The 25,399-nt window shown below is 42.8% G+C and overlaps 1 non-coding gene across 1 annotated transcript; it reads left to right on the top strand.

Moving 5' to 3' along the window:
• The first annotated feature begins 11,710 nt into the window (after positions 1–11,710).
• On the top strand, positions 11,711–11,784 carry TRNAN-GUU (transfer RNA asparagine (anticodon GUU)). Its single transcript has one exon. It is a non-coding gene; the product is annotated as a tRNA-Asn (tRNA).
• Positions 11,785–25,399: the final 13,615 nt, after the last annotated feature.

Genomic DNA, 25,399 nt, shown 5'->3' with positions numbered 1-25,399 from the left:
CAATGCCCTACAGTCACCACCATGTCCTCTCATAAGCCACTCCATAGACTCATTTTATTCTCAGAAGAGATGTAAAACAAGCCATGAATAATCACAGGTACACTGGCCTTGAAGCTGAAAACTAGGGCACTCTTTGGAGGAGGGGTAGGCCAAATCCCCACCTTGCCAAAACCATAACCCACAACCCACAACCACCTCCTCACCAATGGTCCAACTTCATTGCTTTAGCACTGACCTCTTCAGAGACACCTAATTGACCACACTCTAACAAAACTGTAGAGTTTTGTCAAACTCAGCCAGCATACTTCCAGAGACACCTAACTGATCAAAATTCATGTGTGCTGTTATTTGGGCTGAGATCTCCAGGGTTTTGTCAGAGTGAGTGTAGGCAGCCTCTCCCTGCCTTTTTATATTTCTATATAAATCCTGGCAACCATGGCCCCATCCCACAGCTAACATTATGTCAGCCACAAAACTCAGAGTTCCTAATGAACAAGATCATATATGCCAAAACCTTAAACTTTCAATACTGACACCCCAGTAGGAACACACCAAATTAGATGTTAAGGTAGCATTGAAACCATCAAAGATTACAAAACCAGTAACAGAACAATGAATTAGCAACAAACAGCTTAGTAAACCTTCAGAAATTAATGACTCCATTTTAAGATATGATAATTTTCACAATTTTCTTTCGTTGTAAGTTTTTTCAATAATTTCACTATCACTTATTTGTAAACAAGCAATATAAAGTAAACTATTTTGTTCCTGCCCAGAAGACAGGGTAAATGAGAATTTGGGGGCAATGAAGAATTTTACCCTGATGGTGGGATTGGTGTTGGAAAATGGAATGGCAGAAATAAATGTATTATGAGCAACTGTGTAAACCACTGTATTTAAATAAAGTACTAAAACTTTTTTTAAAAAGAGAAAAAAAAAGAGTTGGGGCCAAAGAGATAATATAGTCAGTAAGATGCTTGCCTTGAATGTGGTTGACTGAGGTTTGACTACCAGCCCCATATCAATGGTCCCCAGCACCACCAGGATTGATTCCTGAGCACAGGCAGGTGTGGAGAATGAAAGAGAGAAAGAGATGAAAAAGAGAAAGCAAGTGAGCAAGCGAATAAACAAGCAAATGGAAGAAAGAAAAAAGGAATGAGAAAATGTAGCAATCAATAGCAGTCACAGCACACAAAAGTTTCGTAATGTTAGTTTCTATGTTCTGCAGCACATCAATTGTGGTGGGAGGTCATAATTTTTGCCTAGCCAGTTTTCCAGTCTGTGGTGTTGGAACATTGTATTATATGCATGTAGCCATATATTAACAAACTTTTAATCTCAATGCCTCAAATAAAATAAATTTTAAAAAATAAATAAAATTCTCAGTTCATCCTTGCTGTACATTATAAAATACTTCATAGTAATTGATCCATGGTTTCTTTGGTGACGCCTTATATACATCCTTATATTTTCCCCACTGCAATTAACAATACTATTCATACTACAAATTTTCTAGACTAGTATTCAAGTTTCCTGAGATTCTGGCACTGCTTAGCTTTCATTATGTCCTCCCACCATTCTCTATGAATCCTGGCCTCAGCTGGGCTGCTCTTCTTATATTCTGTTTTTTTTTTGGAGGAGGAGGAGAAGGAGGGTGGATAGTGGTACTCAGGGTTTACTCCTGACTGCACTAAAGAATCATTCCTGTTGGGTTTCAGGGTACCATATATGGTGCCAGGGATTGAACCTGAGTCAAGTGCCTACAAGGCAAGCATACTACTCACTGTACTATCTCTCCAGCAATTTGCTTATATTTTCATGCCCCTGCTTCCTGTTCACTATCCAAAGGAAACTAGCAAGGATTAGCCCAAGACCCTAAGCCACTGGAAGCTCCTTCTGGCTTGGTCAGTGATGATTCTTGCCTTAGAGTCCTAAATATTCATCATCTGCACCACACAGCTGGCATTACTGCCTTGGAACTATCTCACACGACTCTTGTTTTCCCCAAGTAAGGTCACAGGTCAGCTCACGGGAGTAATCTGTGATCTCAGAGAGTTGGGAGGAAGGGAAATCTCTGAAGCATCAAGCCCAGTTTCTTTATGAGAAAATAGCTACTGTCTGTTACGCCAAAATGCATTAAATATTTAATTGAAAATTTACAAGTATTTTTTCTTGTTAAAATCTTCATGTTCTGAATTTGAGAGACAGTACAACAAGTAGAATGCTTGCCTTATACATGGCTAACTGAGTTCAATCTCTGGTACCCTATATGGTCCCTTAAGACCTAACAGAATTGATTCCTAAGTGCAGAGTCAAGAGTAATCTCTGAGCACCACCATTCTATCCTCAGTATACCATATGGTCTCCTGAGCACACCAGAATTAACCATGAGTACTGCTAGTGTGACTCCAAAAATAACAAACAAAAAATAAAGTTTTCATGTTCTGTCTTCATTTTTTTTGTTGTTTTTGGTTTTTTTGGGCCATACCCAGCAGTGCTCAGGGGTCACTCCTGGCTGTCTGCTCAGAAATAGCTCCTGGCAGGCACAGGGAACCATATGGGACACCGGGATTTAAACCAACCACCTTTGTTCCTGGACCGGCAAACACCACTGTGCTATCTCTCCGGGCCCTCTGTCTTCATTCTTGACAAGGTTGTCTTATACTTCCCAGTAAAAACAAATTATAAGGAGGACTGGAGAAACAGTACAAAGGCTAGCACGCTTGTCTTGCATATGAATGACCCAGGTTTAATCCCCAAAACCCTGAGCCTTCCTGAGATAAGAGTCAGGAATAAGTCTTGAGCACAGCCATGTAGTTTCCCCAACACAAAAAAAGAAAAATTTCTGGTAACAAAAAAATTAGATAGCACAAAGAAAGTTTCTTTCATTATAAAGAATGTATGACTGGAGCCAGAGAGATAGCATGGAGGTAAGGCATTTGCCTTGCATGCAGAAGGACGGTAGTTCAAATCCCAGCATCCCATATGGTCCCCCGAGCCTGCCAGGAGCAATTTCTGAGTGTGGAGCCAGGAGTAACCCCTGAGTGCTGCCGGATGTGACCACCCCAAAAAAATGAATATATGACACCTAAAAATACCAAATATTCCAATGTATTTATTTTAGTTTTGGTTGTTTGGTTTGGGGGGCCATACCAGGTAGTTTCCAGGGTCTACTTGTGCCTCGGTGTTCAGGAAAACCCTACAGAGTGATAGCCTTGAACCTGGAACTTCCACAGGAAAAGCAAGAAAATAGCCCCTTGAGCTACTTATCCAGCCCTCCAAATCTGCTTAAATAGAAGAATATTCATTTCTGAAAAAAAATCATACACTGTAAAATTCTCCATAGAAGTTGTTTCCCTGTGTCTTAGACACCTTCTCTAAGCTGGGTAAAAATAGTAGCAAAAAGCAGCATAATACTGGGCTTGGCAAAGACCCATATGTGCCCACACTGGGCTGTCCCATTAAACTCATAGACCTATAAGCCTCTGTTCCAGAGAACAGAGCAAAAGTCAGGGCCAACAATAACCACCTACCATGGAAAAATAACAATCTACACCCACTTAGAGAAATTGCTATTGCCTGAGGTCCTTAGCCTTGTAGAAGCACTCCTTCCTGAGGAGTAAAGGAGAGAACAAAAATATCCTCCCAAAGATAACCCTGCTGAAGAGGACCCAAAGTGATAGTATATTAGGTAGGGTGCTGACCTGGGTTCTATCCCATATATCATTTCCATGTTGTCCTCCAAGAATGTCAGGAGTGCTCATGAGTATAGAGTAAGGAATAACCCTTGAGCATTTATTGGGTATGACCAAAAAAAAAAAAACAAAAAAAAAAACAAGAAATAATAATAATATGGTGAAGAATTTTCCTAATATTACAAATACTATTTTTTTTTTTTTTTGGTTTTTGGGCCACACCCTGTGACGCTCAGGGGTTACTCCTGGCTATGTGCTCAGAAGTTGCTCCTGGCTTCTTGGGGGACCATATGGTACGCCGGGGGATCGAACCGCGGTCCGTCCTAGGCTAGCGCAGGCAAGGCAGGCACCTTACCTCCAGCGCCACCGCCCAGCCCCACAAATACTATTTTCTAATAGTACAAACATTACTTCCTAAAAATACTCATGCACAGATTCACACATATTACCATACAAGCTCATACCCATCCAAGAAAAGAGAATGGGTTTTTCAAAGTCACAAGAGCATTACAAAAGACGGATACTATGGCTAAAATCAACTTTGGTTGATTGGTGTATGATGGAAGAAACAATATTCCTCGTAAATGCTGACTTAGGTTGGATTTGCTTTTGGGAAGACCTGAACCATTGGGATAGCCTCTATTCTGTGGGACTCAATATATAAGTTAACTTTATCAACTCAAAGAAAGCTGGAGAGTTATGACTACTTGCTAAAAGAATAAAACTGCGATTCACAAGCTACAGAGGCGAGAGCTGGGCCTGGAGACGCCACATGTCAGGAGTTGGTCCCTTGCACTGGTATGTGGTAGGCACCGGGCTGGACAACTAGCCAAAGAACACCCGGACTGCCAGTCAGGCTGGGGGCCCAGATTCCCCCACGCCAGAATGGTCTTCATGGCCTGATCTGGTAACCTGTGCCTTGGGGGATGGGATGGGGTAGAACAAAACTGCGCCCCTATCCATTCATTCACAAGCTACAGAGGCAAGAGCTGGGCCTGGAGATGCCACATGCCAGGAGTTGGTCCCTGTCACTGGTATGTGGTAGGCACTAGGCTGGACAGCTAGCCAAAGAACCCCAGGACTGCCAGTCAGGCCGGGGACCCAGATTCCTCCACGCCAAAATGGGCTTCATGGCCTGATCTGGTAACCTGGGCTTTGGGGAATGGGATGGGGTGGAGCAAAACTCCGCCCCTATCCATTCATTCACAAGCTACAGAGGCAAGAGCTGGGCCTGGAGATGCCACATGCCAGGAGTTGGTCCCTGGCACTTGTATGTGGTGGGCACCAGGCTGGACAGCTAGCCAAAGAACCCCGGACTGCCAATTAGGCCGGGGGTCCAGATTCCCCCACGCCAGAGTGGTCTTCAAGGCCTGATCTGGTAACCTGGGCCTTGGGGGATGGGATGGGTTGGAGCAAAACTCCGCCCCTATCCATTCATTCACAAGCTACAGAGGAAAGAGCTGGGCCTGGAGACGCCACATGCCAGGAGTTGGTCCCTTGCACTGGTATGTGGTGGGCATACTGAGCTGGACAGCTAGCCAAAGAACCCCGGACTGCCAGTCAGGCCGGGGGCCCAGATTCCCCCAAGCCAGAATGGTCTTCATGGCCTGATCTGGTAACCTAGGACTTGGGGGATGAGATGGGGTGGAGCAAAAGTCCGCCCCTATCCATTCATTCACAAGCTACAGAGGCGAGAGCTGGGCCTGGAGATGCCACATGCCAGGGTGGTCCCTTGCACTGGTATGTGGCGGGCACTGGGCTGGACAGCTAGCCAAAAATCCCCTGGACAACTAGCCAAAGCAAATTTATCTCAACCATTTTCAAACGCGTGCGGGTGCAGATGTGCCCACGTGACATATACCCTTTTTAATACAGTCCAAAAATATTCTATTTCTTGACTATTTGTAGGTAAGAAATGGAATATCCTATGTATGGAGGATAGCACTCAAATAGATCTCTGAAGTCAGTGTCTAAGTAAACGTTACTTTCTATACAGTTGTCCTCTCTGACTGTCCAGCCTTAGCCTTAAACATTTTATCTATACAATGTATAGAGAGCCCTTCTTCTATATTGCCTTTCCACATCCAGAGACCTTTCTACACCCTCCATGTCCCAACCTGGATTTTTTATCTCCCCCTTATGTAACCCTGTTTACCCTCAGTTTTTAACTTGTTAGGCACCAAGACCGACCTCCTTCCCATCAGACCCCATCCAGCCCCTCAGTGAACGACACCCTCTTGATCCCTCATCTTGTGTCTCAGCAAGAAACCACAACCAAGAAGCCTCCTGACTCAAGCTTGTGACCCCTCTCACCCCCTTCAAATCGTGGATGGTTGCATGATACCTGTTGTATCAAATAATTAATGATGGGGCTGGATGGTGGAGGTGGATTTCTCTTTCTCTGCCACCCCAGGCCATGTGGCTCTGCAATCCCCATGCAGTTGGCGGGTCCCAGGTTTAGGTGAACGGCAGAATCAGACTCATCCAGAGACAGGCATCAGGAAGCAGCAACTTTATTCATTCCCTATCCACCACATGTGTGGCCTATATCATAACCTTTTAAGCATTTGCTATTCTTAGCTAGCCCTGCATCTTAACTCCTTTCAGCCATCTTCCCTTTGACCTCCATGCTGGCCAAAGACCAAAAGAGCAAAAGGGCCTAAGCCCCTAGGTCAAAAGCCTTATATAACCTTTCAAGACCACTCCCCGGAATGGGAGGGTCTCGGGTAGGTACACCTATATCCAGGATGGAGTTACATCACCGGATTCAGCTGCAGCAAAACCCCCAGCTCAAGGACACTATAGGATTCTGAAATGCTGCAAATCATATCTTAAACTCTAGACCAAAGCCTGTGATACGAAAAAGTACCTTGGCTTTCACTCCCCCAAGAATATCTCAGAAGACCTAATTGGGAGGCCTATATTGCCTACGTTAGCTTAATAACTTTATAATAATGTATCTTAAGATATGTATTCCTGGGCCCAGAGAGATAGCACAGCTATCTAACCAAAGGTGGCTGGTTCAAATCCCAGTGTCCCATATGGTCCCCCGTGCCTGCCAGGAGCTATTTCTGAACAGACAGCCAGGAGTAACCCCTGAGCACCGCCAGGTGTGACCCAAAAACAAACAAACAAAAAAAGATCTGTATTCCTAAACATACAGATAGCCTCCCCAATCACTTTATTTTTTCAAATACCTTTTTTCCCCTTTTTTTCTCAATTTTCTTTTTATATATATATATCTCAATTTTATCTATATATTCTATTTTTACATATACATGTTTTCTCTACCCTCACCAGTTTTGGTGCTGCTTGGTCAAAAACCAAGGAAACATCTTGCCTGGGATAAAAGCTCAGACCACACCACAGATACTGTACATGTAGCCTGTCATCCTTACCTGGAATAGCACCAGCAATACAAAAGGACACCATACATTTTTGTATAGGCACAGTAAATAAGGGGAAATCATGGACTCAGATACAAGATCTTATCTTCTAAGGATAAGAACTCACACTTTTTATACAAGGAAGGGTGCCTCCCATTCTGGACATATGTCATGTGGATACAACTCAGTCTTCATGAGATTGGACAGTGTTAGTTCATTCTCAAGTCCCAGATCCCAGACATAGAACTGAAACAACCCCATGCAACAACACCAGGAACTAAGCTGTGTTGGGAGATATACTTGTGCCAGTATTAATATGACGAGGACAGCGAGGAAATGACAACTTGACCTAAGACCAGGAGGTCCTATCACATCATCTAACACTAAGTGGAAATCAGAAGATGTATCGTCCTTTGAACTATGAAAAATAAGAGCACTAACTACAGAAAACTGACTTTGACAACTGTGACTGGGCAGAATGTACTTTGAGACCACTGAGGAAAACTCCACCCTAGGCTATAGCCCAGGTCTTTAAAAAAAATCAAGACTTTTTAGTACAGAGGCCCAATTCTGACAACAGAGTCTGAGCAGAACCATTGGAACCATAATTTCCTAGACTTCAGCTTAGGGAACGAGCAAAAACATGGAGCACATGATACAGAAAACTGAACACACCAACAATGGAGGAACAGTACCTCTAGAACCTTAAAGACTCTATCCTAGGCCCTGTCCTAGAACCTGCGCAAATACCAAGATTGCTTACTATAGTGGCCTTATTTTCTCATCCACAACAGAGAAGAAAGGTTCCTGACACCACACACACACACACACACACACACACACACACACACACACACACACACACACACACACCCTGGGATACAGCAATGAGAAGGTATGGAGCCAGTGGTTGTTCCCATGACAATATGCTTCAAGAATGGAGAAACCCTGAATCTCTTAGGCCATGGGAATTTCCTTCCTTCCCCAATACTTGCTGTGCCTATACCAAAAAAAAAAAAAGTGAGGTAACACAAACCCTGCCACTGCAGCACTTTTTCTGGTTTTGTTTTGCTTTATTTTTTGTTTGTTTTTTGATATTATTTCTCTTCTCTTTTTTCTCCCACTTTTTTCTTTCTTTTCCACTTTTGTGGATATTATTTGGTGATTATTTTTTCTCCTCTTTTCCTTAACCTTTTTATCTCCAGCATAATAGCATAATTTGAATCATTCAGCCTCATAAATTGAGGGGGGAAAAGAATGATACCAGGACCAGTCATATGAACATGTAGTGTAAATAAAAAATGACCAGACTGGAACACCAAACAGAATAGATACCCAACCTATAACAAGCTGTAAGGCAGAGACCATTTGCACTAGGATTCTGGGGGATAAAGGGGGGAGATATGGGAGACATGCTGGGAACAAGAATGGAGGGAGGACAACATTGGTGGTGGGAATGCCCTTCATTCATTGTCACTATGTATCGTAAATAATTCTGTGTAATGAACTTCAGTCACAATAAAAAAAATCAATAATAAAAAGAATAAAATTGCTTCTGTGACCAGCAGTGTGCTCACAGAATTTGAAGACAATACATTTGACAGTTCTACAAAGTTAGCACTTTGCAGCAGCTATTGACAATCCCCAAATGACTGATAATATGTTACTAGGAGTGGAAGAATTGTAAAAACTTATGTAGCTATAAAAAATATTGATATGCCATATATTTTGTGCAAAAGATGCACTTTTTTTCCCAAAAAAAATGTGTCTTATGGACTGAAGCCTGAGTACAGGAGAGGAGAGTATCTAAAAACTATGTGCATCTTGGGGCCGGTGTGGTGGCTAGAGGTAAGGTGTCTGCCTTGCAAGCGCTAGCCAAGGAAGGACCGCGGTTCGATCCCCCAGCATCCCATATGGTCCCCCCAAGCCAGGGGCGATTTCTGAGCACTTAGCCAGGAGTAACCCCTGAGCATAAAATGGGTGTGGCTCCCCCAAAAACAAAAACAAAAACAAAACAAAACTATGTGCATCTTATAGAGCAAAAAATACAGTATTTAAATTTTATACCTTAAAATAAATCTTAAAAGATTATCATCACAGTATCTCAATAAAAAATGGTTTTAAAATGATATAGAATATCATTTAAATATGAAATTCCACTTTTTTAGGGCTGGTGGGATAATACATGTTTAATCCTCAGGTTTGATCCCCAGAATACCATAGTCCTCTAAACACTATCAGAAGTAATTTCTGAGCACAGAGACAGAATAAGTCTTTAGTATCACTGTGTGTCAGTGTGGTTCAAAGAGTAAGAAAAGAAAAGGAGGTAGAGAGAGAGAGAGAGTGAGAGAGAGAGAGAGAGAGAGAGAGAGAGAGAGAGAGAGAGAGAGAGAGAGAGAGAGAGAGAGAGAGAGATTCCCACCATTCTTAAGAAACTGGATCCTGAGTGATAGCACAAGTGGATAGGACATTTGCCTTACACTCAGCTGACCAGGGTTCCATCCCTGGGATCCCATATGCTCCTCCAAGCCTGCCAACAGTAATTTTTGAGCTCAAAGGCAGAGAAACCCCTGAGTACATCTGTGTGTGGCCCAAAAACAAAACAACAACAACAACAACAACAAAAACTGAACATGCAAATTGAAAATTACACTATATTAGCAATAATTTTAAATTAATCTTTTAAAATGTGATTTTGGGGACCGGAGAGATAGCATGGAGGTAAAGCATTTGCCTTTCATACAGAAGATCGTTGGTTCGAATTCCAGCATCCCATATGGTCCCCTGTGCCTGCCAGGGGTGATTTCTGAGCATAGAGCCAGGAGTAACCCCTGAACACTGTCGGGTGTGACCCAAAAACCAAAAAATAAAAATAAAAATAAAAAAATAAAATGTGATTTTGAAAATAGCCATTCAAATAGATCCAAGATGGAAGCCATCAAAATTTTTTTGCTGTGTTTTTGCTTTTGTTTTTGTTTTTAGGCCACACCCAGTGGTGCTTATTCCTGGCTCACACTCAGAGACTACTCCTGGCAGAGCTAAGAGGACCTTATCAAGTGCAAGGGTTTGAACCCAGTACCTTGTAAGATAAGTGCTCTACCCTGCAAGACAATTAGCCTGGCACACACATATCATTTTCTTTACTCACATATATGAATGCCCCCATATAGCCAAGATAAACATAGCTGTTCTAAAAGTTACTCAGCAAAATCTCATGACAACAATGGTATTACTCGGAAGATTCCTCTTCCCTTTCCTCCAAGGCAGACTCTACTCTGCAATACCCAGCTTACTCTTCCTCGGTCATTTATCAGAAGCTGGTCTCCACCAGTCTTGGCCTCCTCAGTAAAGCAGAGCTAGATATTACCAGAAAGAAGCCAACAGAGAAAAGACCCAAGAACTCAGAGACAAAAGAAAGGCCAGTAGAAGAGGCCAATAAAAGAGGTCAGGAGAAGAGGCTCAATATTATTAGAAAAGTACAAATTAAACCCACAACAAGAAAGAAGAAAGGAAAGAGAAGAAAGAAAGAAAGAAAGAAAGAAAGAAAGAAAGAAAGAAAGAAAGAAAGAAAGAAAGAAAGAAAGAAAGAAAGAAAGAAAGAAAGAAAGAAGGAAGGAAGGAAGGAAGGAAGGAAGGAAGGAAGGAAGGAAGGAAGGAAGGAAGGAAGGAAGGAAGGAAGGAAGGAAGGAAGGAAGGAAGGAAGGAAGGAAGGAAGGAAGGAAAGAAGGAAATATGATTTCTATGATTCTACTTGCGTTTTCAACGACAGAGCCAGAGAAAGAATTGTCTGCTGCTGACGCTAAGAGGGAATGAGTAGCTCCTTTCGGGGGAGTAAAGTTTTACAGGTGAATGAAGGCGATGTTGCCTGGCAACGTGGATGCACTCACTTAACGTAGTTGAACCCTGTACTTTAGAAGTTCGGAACCCTTTACCAGATCATCATATATAGAAAATCAAATTGAGGGGTCTCAAACTCAATTTACCTGGGGGCCGCAGGAGGCAAAGTCGGGGTGATCCTTAAGTGCAAAGTCAGTAGTAAGCCTTGAACATTGGGGGATATGACCCAAACGACTAAAACAAAACAAAACAAAAAAAGATTCCTCTAGGGCAGGACCACAAAATGTTGTATGGAGGGCCGTTTGCGGCCCCTGGAACTTCTACGCATGAGTCTACTTGCATATAACGTCTATTTGCACTTAGGCGAATATGTGCAGTACAAACACACATATCCAGCAACTCTGATATCCAATTGTAAGATTGGGATGATGGTGAATGAGAATAAAAAGACATCCAGAGGGAGGAACAATTACGTGCCCAGACCCGGGTGGAGAAACACCGTCCCGGGGCGCTGGGTTTCCAGGTCCACCAGTCCTGGGTTCTTCTACTGGGTGCTTCCCAGCAGGCCGGGACGCTGCTAGGAAGAGGCCTGGCAGCCCAGCGGCAGCTCAAACGCTCAGCTCGGAGGCTGCCGCGCTTCCCGGAGGAGCCCGCGCTCCGCCCACGGCTTCTCCGCAGCCCCCGCCCCCGCACAAGCCTAGGCTGGCTCTGCGGAGTTGGCGGGAACCGCCCAGGGCGGCGCGGAGGCCGCTGTCGCGGAAATTGGCTTAAGGAGGACCGAGGCCTAACCTTGTCTCTGTGGCGCAATCGGTTAGCGCGTTCGGCTGTTAACCGAAAGGTTGGTGGTTCGAGCCCACCCAGGGACGGGGATGTACTCATTTTTAAGTAGTAAGGTAGCACCCGTGAGATTTTTAAATAGAACAAGCCTACGCTGTTGCTTTGTCAGAGAACTTGAATCTGCTTGATACCTGGCTCTTGGGGAGTACTTAGATCAGCAAGACCTCTCTCTGAACTGGGGCGGCTTGGCATAGCAGTTCTAGTGCCTACTAGATCGCCAGAAAATGTTGGCATTATAATGGCAAAAGATCGCTCCTTGACAGGTGAATGGGTAAACACAGTGCCTGAAACCCAAAGATAAATGATTGTAATTTCACCGTGAGTAAATAAAAAATATTTTTAAACTTGCAAGAAGAATCTTCTCCGTCTACATATGTATTTTGAGTCTAAGAAATTAAGTTAAATTACAGGTTTTTGAACAACCAATTTGACTCTAAACAAAAGCATTAACTTATTAAATTGCTGAGCAAATTTCTCCTAAAATCCAAACAGAAATCGTTTATGGGTATCTCTTTAAAAATCTCAAATGGGGCTTGAGTGACAGTAGGCAGGATACCTTTCCTTGAATGCAACAGACTTTTCCCACCCCCTCCTCTTCTGCCCCATCCTAGTATGATCCTCTAAAAACCATCAAGCATGATTCCTGAACACAGAGCCAGATCTAAGTCCTTAGTTCTGCTAGGTGTGACCCCCCCAAACAAAACAAACATACAAGTCTTGAATAACTTTATTTTTAACTTTCACAGAAAGCATATATCATTTTGTGCCTTCATTGATCTCTTAAGATAGAGAACCACATGATCCGCCACAGCATTAGCAGATAGGGCACTTAGCAGATATGGCCCACCAGGAGTTTGATCCCTAACAACAAGCATGGTCCCCTAAACCTTCCAGGAGAGATCCCTAAGTGCAGAGCCAGGAGTAAACTCTGAGTATCATAGGGTGTGGCCCCAAACCAAAAACAAATAAAAAGAGAGTACCACGTGATAAAGACAACACGATTATGATTCATCTCTCCCAGCACTGAGATTGGGTGGTAGTTGTTTTGTCACTGGGATCCACTCAGGGTGGGATTTAAAGACTTGGAAAAAGTAACAGCTAATTTACTCACCCTGGGTCTCTTAAGGAATGCCTTGGTAAATACTGGATGGTAATTGTTTGGGAAATAATTGCTACTAGTAAAATATCCCCAATATTTTAGTTCAGAGTACTGTGGAAGGAGACGGGATGTTGCACTTTCAGTGGAATTTGCAGCATAACAAGTAGTAGTGGCCTCTTGCCATCTCTTAATTAGGAATCTTTCTGATGTGCATCCAAATAAATCCCAGAATTGACATTAATAGGACACAGTGGGAACAAGAAAGTGGGGGAGAGGAGGAAGGGAGGCAAGCTAGGTCACCAGATCACTTGTACATTATTTAAATCTAGTTTGATTAGGGGGGTGGAATTGGGGCCACACTTGGTGGTGCTCAAGATTACTCCTGACTCTGCATTCAGAAATTGCTCCTGGCAGGCTCAGGGGACTATATGGGATGCTGAGGATCACACCAAGGTCAGTCCTGAGTCAGTCCCGGGTCAGTCCCAGGTCAGTCCTAGGTTGGTCCCAGGTTGGCTGCATGCAAGGCAAATGCCCTATTGCTGTCCTATCGCTCCGACCTCCAAAATCTAGTTTGATTTTAAGATGAAGAAGGCCTCATATTTGTTTTTCTGGAAGTTATGGAGCCTGTAGAAAGCATGACTGCCTACTTACTGTGAGGATGAATGTTTTTCTTCTGAAGAATAAACTCTGGGAAGGAAGAGGCCAATTTTCTGTTATTGGTGATTCACGACAGGTTCCGGACACAGTTCAAAATGTCCTTAGCGAACAAGAACTTTAATGATCCACACTGATATCTTCAACAGTGTTCTTGCATGAAGTCATCTATAGTTATAAGACTTGGCTGGAGGTTCTTCAACTGATCCCTGTGACATCATAACACTCACATTCCATACAACAGCAGCCCCCCCCCACTTTTTTTTTGCCAGGTTCTACTTCCCCACCTTTACTCTACTACCTGGCTAGTGTGACATAGTTACCTTCTCAGTCAAGCAACAGTCCAGATGTTGTTCCTATCCTGGTTTACCAACTTCTGGAAAGCATGCTGTTATCACATTATTGCTCATCTCGCTGATCTGTTCCACAGCATATGTTCAGGACCAAAGTAATTCCTGCCATAAGAGTAATACAGTTGGTGGAGCATTTTCCTTGCATGCAACTGACCCAGGTTTGGGGCCTGGTACATAGGAATATAGGGGCCCCAGAGTCCTGCCAGTAAGATCTTTAAGTACTGACGGATGTGGTTCCCAAACCAACCAAACAACAATAAGAATCCAAAAAAAAAAAAAAAAGGGCAAAGTAATTCTTGCCTTGTTGGATATGTGGTTCAGAGAGATAAGACTGTCAGATAAACAATGCTATAAGGAGCCAGAGAGAGTGTATAAGGTATTTCCTGGCATTGGTCCACATGGGCTTGAATTCACAACACCACATATGAGGTGATCACTCCTGGTGGTTCACTGAGAACAATAAGAGAAAGAGAAGAGAAGTAAAGAGAGAGAAAGAGAGAGAGGACAGAAGAAAAGTGTCTGTTGCTATACTGATGAAAAGTTTTGGAACATTGTATGACACTCTGCATTTCAGGGTGATTCCATTAAAAACTTAGTTTAGTTTAGTTTTTTTTTTTGGGGGGGGGGGCTACACTCTGTGGTGCACAGGAGTTACTCCTGATTGCACACAGAAATTACTCCTGGCAGGCTCAGGGGACCAAATGGGATCACAGGGATCAAATCTGGGTCAGCTACATGCAAGGCAAATGTCCCATCCATGGTGCTATCTCTCCAATCCCTAAAAAAATAGTTTTGTATTTTTTTTAAAGTGATCCCTGAGTACAGAGATAGGAGTGAGTCTGTGTGGGATCCAAAACTGCTTAAGGACCAAAACAGCTTAAGCACTCCTGGACAGTGCAGGAGGATGTTAATGTGGATAGTCTTCAGAAAGAATTTGAAACTGAATAATTTGAACTTAAGAATTTTTTTTCTTTTTGTTTTTTTTTGGGCCACACCAGTGACACTCAGGGGTTACTCCTGGCTATGCACTCAGAAGTCGCTCCTGGCTTGGGGGACCATATGGGACACCGGGGGATCGAACCGAGGTCTGTCATAGGTTAGCATATGCAAGGCAAATGCCCTATCACTTGTGCCATGGCTCCGGCCCCAACTTAAAGGATTTTTAAGGTTAGGAACATTGCAGGACAAGAAAGGAAGGGAAAAGAAAGACAAGCATAATCAGTATAAAAAACACATGCACTTAAATGAGGCTTAGAAGGGCATATTCTTGTTCATGGAAGGGCCTTGAAAACCAAGGAATAAAGTTAGATTTTACCATGTAAATTAGGGGAGTAAGTAATAAAGGTTTCTGTCTTGAGACATTTGTGAAATCTGTTTTAGGCAGTTGGTCTAGCAGCAGTATTGGGATCAGAAAACATTTAAAATTTTAAAGAAGAGGGTTAAAGAGATAGTATAGGAGTGAGGTGCTTGCTTGACTTGAGTAAGACTTATCCAGGTTCTACTGTGAGGCACCAAATATGGCCTTCCAAGCATCATTGGAGGTAATTCAAGAGCAAAAGGCCAGGATAGACCCTGAACACAACTGGCTATGCACCCAATCATAAAATTTTAAAAGGGAAGACAAGAAAACTCCAGGCTGAAAAGGGGCCAGGGGAAGGAGGCTTGGGGAAGAGTAGGCTAGAATGTAATTCAAGGGATGATTGGGTAAGATAGGCACTGAGGGTTGGAGTGACAGTACAGCTATCTAGGCATTTGCCTTAAACATGACCAAACCCGGTGAAGCCTCATCCCTCCATTCTTCCTAGGTAACTTGACCTTACCTGCAAGACCCTGCCCATTTCCTGGGAGGGGTCTTGAAAAAGGAAGATAAGGTTTTGACCAGAAGGGATTAGGGCTCTTTTGGTCTTTTGCCAGCATGGAGGTCAAAGGGAAGATGGCTGAAAGGAGTTAAGATGCAGGGCTATCTAAGAATGGCTGAATGCTTGAAAGGTTATGATATAGGCCACACATGTGACGGATAGGGCATGAATAAAGCTGATACTTCCTGATGCCTGTCTCTGGATGAGTCTGATTCCGCTGTTCACCTAAACCTGGGACCCTCCAGCTGAATGGGGATTGCTGAGCCACGTGGCCTGGGATGGCAGAGAAAAATCCCTCCATCCATCCTTCACCATCCAGCAACCATCGCTAATTATTTAACACTACATCCGGTTCCATCTCTGACAATACATATTGTTCCAGGAACACTTCCAGGAGTGGTCCTTCAGCACAGAGTCAGGAATACTGAACACAGACTATAATGGTACCAAAACAAACAAACAAACAAAAATACTCAGACCCTAAGATGGAAGTGGAACTTCAAGAGTGATGCTTATATTTAGAATCATAAGATGATGCAATTATTCATCCTTTGGAATTTTAAATATTAAAGAAAACATGAAGTTGGAGAAATGAATAGTCCACACTCTGGTTACCTTGTATTGCTTCTTCACTGTGGAGTAAATGGAGCACCAAATCCTAGAAATAACTAATGCTATTTCAAAGATTCAAGATTCAATTTCTTTCTTTCTTTCTTTCTTTCTTTCTTTCTTTCTTTCTTTCTTTCTTTCTTTCTTTCTTTCTTTCTTTCTTTCTTTCTTTCTTTCTTTCTTTCTTTCTTTCTTTCTTTCTTTCTTTCTTTCTTTCTTTCTTTCTTTCTTTCTTTCTTTCTTCTTTCTTTCTTTCTTTCTTTCTTCTTTCCTCTCTCTCTCTCTCTCTCTCTTTCTTTCTTTCTTTCTTTCTTTCTTTCTTTCTTTCTTTCTTTCTTTCTTTCTTTCTTTCTTTCTTTCTTTCTTTTCTTTCTTTCTTTCTTAACTACACCTGACAGCACTCAGGGGTTACTCCTAGCTCTATGTTCAGAAATCCTGGCAGACTTGGGGGACCATAAGGGATGCAGGAGGTGGAACCTGGGTCAGCTGCTTGCAAGGCAAGCATCCTACCCACTGTGCTATTTGGCTTCTCAAGATTCAATTTCATCTATTTCAGATAAGCTTAGGTGGTAAGCAACCAGGATTTGCAGAATTGTGAAAATCTCAGTGGGAAGTATCAGGGAGGGAAAACTTTCCTTCTGCCGTTCTAGGCTCTTTGGGCTGGTCTAACAATAAGCACGGGTAAATGAATAGAAGCAAATTACTTAAAGGGCTTTCATACCCTCTAGAAAATGTGTTTGTTTTTTGTTTTGTTTTGTTTTGTTTTGCCATCTTAGGTGAGGGAGATGACTTAGGGTCTGGTGCTTCAAAGGGGAAGAAGACAATTCATAGGAAGATGAGAAGAACAAAGGTTTGCCAATAGTCCTTGCTAAATTTCCTAAGGTTTACTAAATTTTAAAGTTCCCCCTTTTTTGTAGTTAGTTCTGGCCCTTAGCTCACTTCCTGAAGCAAGACTTTAAAGAGGCACTGAAGGAGGCAGTAAAGTCTTTACAGTCAGCTGACTTGCCCTCAACTCAGCACAATTCATATGCTTAAGAGACATCCTTTAAGGATGACCTATTCTGTTACTCCCCACCCCTATCCCAGGATCCTCTCCATGAAGACAGTTATTCACAGCCATTAAAAAATAAATTAAGAGCCGGAATGATAATATAGCTCATAAATTCTTTTCTTGCATGCAGCCATCAGGTTCAATCTCTAGCACCCTATGCAGTTTTCTGAAATTGCCAGGAGTGATTCCTGAGTGCAGAGCCAGGACTAAGCCCTGAGCACTGGCAGGTGTGGCCCAAAAGCAAGATGTGTACATACAGATGTTCATTGACAAGACATTTTTTATTGTATTGATAATCTACAGGGTTTTTTTCTTTTTATTTAAACAGCATCATTACAAAATTATTCATGATTGAGTTTCAGTCTTTCCATGTACATCACCTTTCACTAGTGCACACTTCCTGTCACCATTGTCCCCAGTTTCTCCTGCCCCTCTCTCTCTCTCTCTCCTCCTCCTCCTCCTCCTCCTCCTCCTCCTCTCTCTCCTCTCCCCTCCCTCTCCTTTTCTCCTGTAACATTCCCAACGAATGTTATACTCTGCTTTTTTGTTCTTATTTATTTGGGGGCCACATCAGACTGTGCTCAGTCAGGGGTCAGTCCTGGAGGTAATGTCTGGTCACCACATTATACTCTGGAATGATCAGATATAAAGGGTGAAATACATTCAGTGTTGCTTTCTCTTTTTTTGATTTTTGGGTCACACCTGGCAGTGGCATTCAGGGATTTCTCCTGGCTGTGCATTCAGAAATAATTCCTGGCAGGCTCAGGGACTCTATGGGATGCCAGGATCGTACCTGGGTTGGTTGCATGCATGGCAAACACACTATCCTCTTTACTATCACTCCAGCCCTCAGTTGTTACTTTTATAGATGAAGTCTACACTTCGTCATAAAAACAAAATAATTTTTCATTGATTTTGAAGTCTGTAAAGAAGACCCAAGTAAATCAGAAACACATGCTTCAAAATAAGGATATCTCAACTATTTAAATAGCAAACAGCAGAAATAATTATAGATCCAACATGAGAGGGCATTGTGACAGTTTATTTACACTTAATTGAGCAACATATTCACTTATAGTACAATAAAATCTGCTCTGATAATTCTAATTCATTATAATAAATACTACACAAGTGAAAATCAACAGTGACTAAGACTCAAAATAAAACTGGGTTTCTATTACCAAGTCAGGAATTCTTTGCAAAAATATTGGCTCCATAGGTAGGGGACATCATTTCAAAACTTCAACATTCCTGATGAATCTTGCAGCCTACTGAATAGACCTAGCTAAAGTTGTTGTCGGGCTGGGAGGAGTCTTAAATGCCACGTGAACTGTAGGGACACTTAAATCTCCCAGCATATTTCATCTCTGCCTCTAGGCCCAGTGGAGGATCTTCAGGGGTCTCAAACTCAATTTACCTGGGGGCCTCAGAAGGCAAAGTCAGGGTGAGGCAGGGTCGCATAAGGGATTTTGCTTACCGAATATTCGCAATAAAAATCGCATTAGTAAGAAAAAAAATCGCAAAAAATCGCATTAAACATTTGCATACCCCAAACGGAACTGCTCGGGGTATGCGAATGTTTAATGCGATTTTTTTCTTGCTAATGCGATTTTTATTGCTATTATTCGGTAAGCGAATACTGCGATATTTGAAGGTCAGCTGTGGACCACAAAATGTTGTACGGAGGGCCACAAATGGCCCGCGGGCCTCGAATTTGAAACCCCTGAGTTAGAGGCTTCTTGGTGAGGCTTTCAGCACCTCTTTTCATTTTCTGTGCTGCCTAAGGGAAGTGAAAGAGAAAGACGTGATACCTGAAACCCAACTACAAACATGTTTGTAATCATGGTGCTTAAAGATATTTAAAAGTGTGTGTGTGGTGTGTGTGGTGTGTGTGTGTGTGTGTGTGTGTGTGTGTTCCCGTCCCGTTCCTCGAGTCAGGAGCGATTATTGAGAGCATTGCCAGGAGAAACCCCTGAGCTTCACTGGGTGTGATTCCAAAACAAAACAAAACAAAATAAACAAACAAAAATAAAAATATTTAACTGATGTCAGCTGGACTTGGAGTTTGTGTTCGTGAAGTCACATCCAAGTGAGACACCAGTGAGATATGCCAGCACTGTGTTAGTGCACTTTGGGGTGTAGGATTTGGGTCACACTCTGAGGTGCTCAGTGTTTACTCTTTGTTCTGCATTCAGGGATGATTACTCCTGGTGGAGCTTCAGAGACCTTACCTGAGACTGGGAATAGAACCCAGGTCTGCTACAAACTAGGCAAGTGCCCAAGCCACTTTACTACTGTTCAAGTCCTTGTGACTTCTTTGGGTTGTTTTCCACCAGGTCAATGTCTGCCACCTGGCTCTTCCTTATTAGCCAGAACACTTATGGATCAATATCTTCTGGCCCCAAACTAAGCCAGTTTATTTTGTGTTCACTTTTGCGGTATCTAGCTCCAATTATGTTATCTCTCCCCCCAATATCTAATTAAATAGTTATCATATTCCACTTGTCATATATGTATATATTATATAACATATATAATATATATTACTTGTCAGATGTTGATGTAATGGCAGTTGTACTTGGACACGCCCCTTGGAAACCCCCATTGTAATGACAATTGGACCTGGACATGCCCTTGTCACGCCAGGTCTAAAAAGAAAAAACTTGGACAATTGGAGGGGGAGCAGGGAAGTCACCAGGGCAGTACAGGCTTGTCTGTGGGGAGCATTGGAGAAATGCTGCTCTCTCTCTCTCTCTTTCTTATGTGTCTTTTTTTTAAATTTTTTCTCTTTATTTGAATATCTTGATTACATAAATGATTGTTATAAGGTTTCAGTCATATAAAGAACACCCCTCTTCACCAGTGCAACATTCCCGCCACCAATGTCCCAAATCTCCCTCCATCCCACCCCACCCCCACCTGTACTCCAGATAGGCTTTCCAGTTCCCTCATTCATTCACTTGATTATGGTAGTTCTCAGTGTAGTTATTTCTATAACTGTGCTCACCACTCTTTGTGGTGAGCTTCATGGAGTTAGCTGGTGTTCCAGCCCTCCTCTCATAGTCTCTGAGGATTGTTACAAAAATGACTTTTATTTTTCTTAAAACCCATAGATGAGTGAGACTATTCTGTGTGTCTCTCTCTCCTTCTGACTTATTTCACTGAGCATGATAGATTCCATGTACATCCATGTATAGGAAAATTTCATGACTTTATCTCTCCTGACAGCTGCATAATATTCCATTGTGTATATGTACCAATATATATATGTATGTATATGTCTGTTGAAGGGTATCTTGGTTGTTTCCAGAGCCTGGCTAATGTGAATAGTGCTGCAATAAATATAGGTGTGAGGAAGGGGGTTTTGTATTGTATTCTTGTGTTCCTAGGGTATATCCCTTAGAGTGGAATAGCTGGGTCGAATGGGAGCTCAATTTCCAGATTTTGAAGGAACCTCCATATCGCTTTCCATAGAGGCTGTACTAGACGGCATTCCCACCAGCAGTGGATAAGAGTTCCTTTCTCTCCACATCTCCGCCAGCACTGATTGTTCTCATTCTTTGTGATGTGTGCCAATCTCTGTGGTGTGAGGTGGTATCTCATCGTTGTTTTGATTTGCATCTCTCTGATGATTAGTGACGAGGAGCATTTTTCCATGTGTCTTTTGGCCATTTGACCAGATACCATAAGGTATATAGAACAACACGTCGGTAAAACACTCCATGACATTGAGACTAAAGGTATCTTCAAGGAGGAAACTGTACTTTCCAAACAAGTGGAAGCAGAGATTAACAGATGGGAATACATTAAACTGAGAAGCTTCTGCACCTCAAAAGAAATAGTGCCCAGGATACAAGAGTCACCCACTGAGTGGGAGAAACTATTCACCCAGCATCCTTCAGATAAGGGGCTAATATCCAAAATATACAGGGCACTGACAGAACTTTACAAAAATAAAAAACATCTAATCCCATCAAAAAATGGGGAGAAGAAATGAACAGACACTTTGATAAAAAAAAGAAATACAAATCTCTCTCTCTCTCTCTTTCTCTCTCAACCACAGGGCAGCAGCAGGCTTCAGACATTAGGCAGTGTAGAATCAAATAATTAAAGATGGGGCTGGATGGTGGTGGATGGCGATGAATTTTTTTCTGCCATCCCAGGCCACGTGGCTCAGCAACCCCATTCAGCCGGCGAGTCCCAGGCCCAGGTGAAAGGCGAAATCACTCACTCACAGGCAGGCATTAGGAACCATCAGCTTTATTCATGCCCTATCCACCACATGTGTGTGGCCTACTCATAACCTTTCAAGCACAGCAATACTTTGCTAGCCCTGCGTCTTATCTCCTGTTAGCCATCTTCCCTTTGGGCTCCATGCTGGTCAAAGACCAGAACACAGAGGCCCAAAAGCCAGAGCGCCCAGCAGCGCAGAAAGGGCAAAGACCCCTAATCCTCTGGCTCCAGGGTTTATCTACCTATTCCAAGACCCCTCCCAGGAATGGGCCGGGTCTTGCAGGTAAGGTCACACCTAATATCCGGTTCCCAAAACCCCTCCCAAAAATGGGTGGGTCTCAGGTATCTACACCTAAATCCAGGGTTTCAGATAGGTACACCAACAAGGCAGGAATATAAAGACACTTGTTTCTACTTCTCTCTCCTCTCTCTTGGGCCTCCCTAGCACAACAATGGCACTGGGGCAGCTACAGTCATATATATACTTGACACATATATATATATATACACAATATATATTACAATTCGCTAAATATGCTGTAATGACATTTACTAGAAGCAAACAGTCAAACTTTAAGACATTCTTAGATTTTTCTTTAGTATTTATTTAGTATTTATACTTTATTAGCATCCTATAAACCATGGCTAAGTGTCTTCCCAACTAAACTTAATTCCTACAAGAATGAAACATGATAATAAATGTTAATAAATACATAAGAGAGAATAGTTATTCCGAATGGTTAAAAAAAAGTGAGGCACAGGGGCCATAGTGATAGTACAGCAGGTAGAGTATGTTGCCTTGCATGCTGCTGACCAAGGTTCAATATCTGGCATCGCATATGGTCTATTCTCTGAGACCTCCAGGAGTGATCCCTGAAAAAAAAGAGTCAAGAGTAACTCCTGAGTACCTCTGGGTGTGGCTACAAAACAAAACAAAAAAAATGAGGCCATTCAGTAAGTGACATTTAAGCAAATTCAATAAATGTTGAAAGCAATTTACTCTTGGGTGGAAAGAAACCTCACTGCAGTACCTCAAACTACTATGACTGCTATGACGAAGAAAAAAAAAGATTTTGAGAGAAAGGAAGAAGAAAAAGACCTAGTTCTTTAGAAGATAGATGTGAAATGAAATGAAATCTACATTCTAGCTCCTTGCTAAACGACAGCAGTAGAATTAGAAGAGCCATGTGCAGTCTGAAAAACTTGGTTTCATGGCCACTGAAGGGCCAATTAAATGAGATGCAGAGGAGGGTAAGAAAGAACTTTAGGAAGATGAGAACTCATGTCCTCAAAGAAATTATCTTCTGTGTTGACCATGAGTTTATAGGGGAAAAAATAACATGACAAACACTTTTTTTGGTAGGTTTTTTTTTTTTTGGGGGGGGGGGGTCACACCCGGCAGTGCTCAGGGGTTATTCCTAGCTTCAGGCTCAGAAATTGCTCCTGGCAGGCACGGGGGACTGTATGGGACGCCAGGATTCGAACCGATGACCTCCTGCATGAAAGGCAAATGCCTTACCTCCATGCTATCTCTCCGACCCCTACACTTTTTTTTTATTTTAAGACATACACTTTTATTAAGTGTGGGTTACAGACTGGTGGACACCAACATGATCAATAAATTCACTTGAAGAGAAAAAGTTTGGAGTTTTCCCTAAAAGAAGCTCTCTTGGTTTAAGAGTTTTCCCTGTAAAACTCTCAGCGACCCTGACTCTGTCTGTTACAAGCCAGAGTCGAAAGCTAGTGACAACAAAAGACGAGCTATCTCCAGTGGAGAAGGTACCCCCTGCCTCCTGGTCTTAAAAGTTTTGAATGTCAAAATCTCAGGTCACGGGCTGGGCGGTGGCGCTAAAGGTAAGGTGCGCCTGCCTTGCTTGCGCTAGCCTTGGACGGACCGCGGTTCGATCCCCCGGTGTCCCATATGGTCCCCCAAGCCAGGAGCAACTTCTGAGCGCATAGCCAGGAGTAACCCCTGAGCGTTACCGGGTGTGGCCCAAAAACCAAAAAAAAAAAAAAAAAAAAATCTCAGGTCACCACAAACAAAGAAAGATAAAGTTCTGGCCCACCGCTCAAGGGAGGGGCCATATACCCCCATCCTTTAGGGTAGGAATGCAGCCCTAGATGTAATGTTTACCCTGCATGATAAAGGATGTGACCACCCCTCCTTAGGTTTTATGACCCACTGTTAACTTTTGTGGTTGTGTCTCTGTTGTGATAAATGTTCCTTTCTCCTAACTGAGTTAGGATGCCTGAGTTAAAATGTTTTTCTAAGATAAAGACCACAGCTGTAAAATTAGGAATGTACCTTTGCTGTATAAAAACTTGTGAATTTTGTGTTTCAGGGTTTTTGCTCTGGGGTTCATCCCTTAGCACTGGCCCTGGTGTAACCCTGGCACCAGAAAGAAATAAATCATCATTGTTACAAATTTTCATGGCTTCGTATCTCCTTAAAATGCTCAAGACGCTGCTCGAGAGAGGGGGTCTAATCCCAGACCCCAACACACTCAGGGGCTGATCCTGCGGCACATTTCTGAGGTGACTACAAATAAGCAGTTCAGATTATGGTTCCTGATTTCAGAGTACAAAATAAAGTGTACACTACCTTCAACTATACTTGACCAGATAGACTTTCTGGATTCTCATATGAATTTCATTGAATTCAACTTATTTTCTGGACCAGAATAATATTATTGCAAGACTGGGTCTGGACCAGTCTCCTAAGTATATATCAAGATGAATCAATGTGTCTTGATTTGCATTTCCCACACCTAAAATGTTTCCAGCTTCAGCTAACAAATCTCAAAATCCAAATGCATTTTCTTCTTGTTCAGACAGGATGCTGGGAATTGCCCCAGTCAGTCAAAAGACTTTGCTACTTCAAATGCAAACTTTTCTTTTGTTGAGACTGACTCACTTGCCAAAGAGGCATAAACCAAAGTTTTGCATTGAAGGAAGGTTAATGGACAGAATTCTTAGCTGCTTCTGCTTGGAAGCCCTAAACTTAAAAAACAAACAAACCAACCAAAAACAAAAGACTCAGAGATAACTTAATGGGTTAAGCATATACAAAGCATACTTTGCTTGCAGGAGGCAGAGCTGAATCCCCAGCACTGAGTAGGTCCTTCTGAGCCCTACCGGGAGTAACCTTGACATCACAGGGTGTTTTTGTTTGTTTGTTTTTTGGGTCATACTCAGCATCACTCAGGGGTTACTTCTGGCTCTATGCTCAGAAATCGCTCCTGACAGGCTTAGGAGACCATATGGGATGCCTGGATTTGAACCACTGTCCATCCTAGATTGGCTACTGCTGTGCTATCTCTCAGGCCTAGGAGGTAGTTTTTTAAAACACAATGTAAGCTCTCCAAAATGCCATATCTTTCTCTCTTTTTTTTTCTGATTTTTGGGCCTCACCCTGTGAAGCTCAGGGGTTACTCCTGGCTATGTGCTCAGAAATCGCTCCTGGCTTGGGGGACCACATAGGATCCAGGGGACTGAACTGCAGTCCGTCCTGGGTCAGCCACGAACAAGGCAAACACTCTACTGCTGCACCATTGCTCGGGCCCCCTATCTTCTCCTCCTCCTCCTCCTCCTCCTTCTTCTTCTTCTTCTTTTTTTTAGTTTTTGGGTCACACCCAGCGGTGCTCAGGGGTTACTCCTGGCTGTCTGCTCAGAAATAGCTCCTGGCAGGCACGGGGGACCATATGGGACACCGGGTTTCGAACCAACCACCTTTGGTCCTGGATCGGCTGCTTGCAAGGCAAACGCCGCTGTGCTATCTCTCCGGGC

This window comes from Suncus etruscus, chromosome 8 (genome assembly GCF_024139225.1).
Source record: "Suncus etruscus isolate mSunEtr1 chromosome 8, mSunEtr1.pri.cur, whole genome shotgun sequence".
Lineage (NCBI taxonomy): Eukaryota > Metazoa > Chordata > Mammalia > Eulipotyphla > Soricidae > Suncus > Suncus etruscus.
Note: the sequence above shows the minus strand (reverse complement) of the source record. Positions and strands in the feature narration are given on the sequence as shown.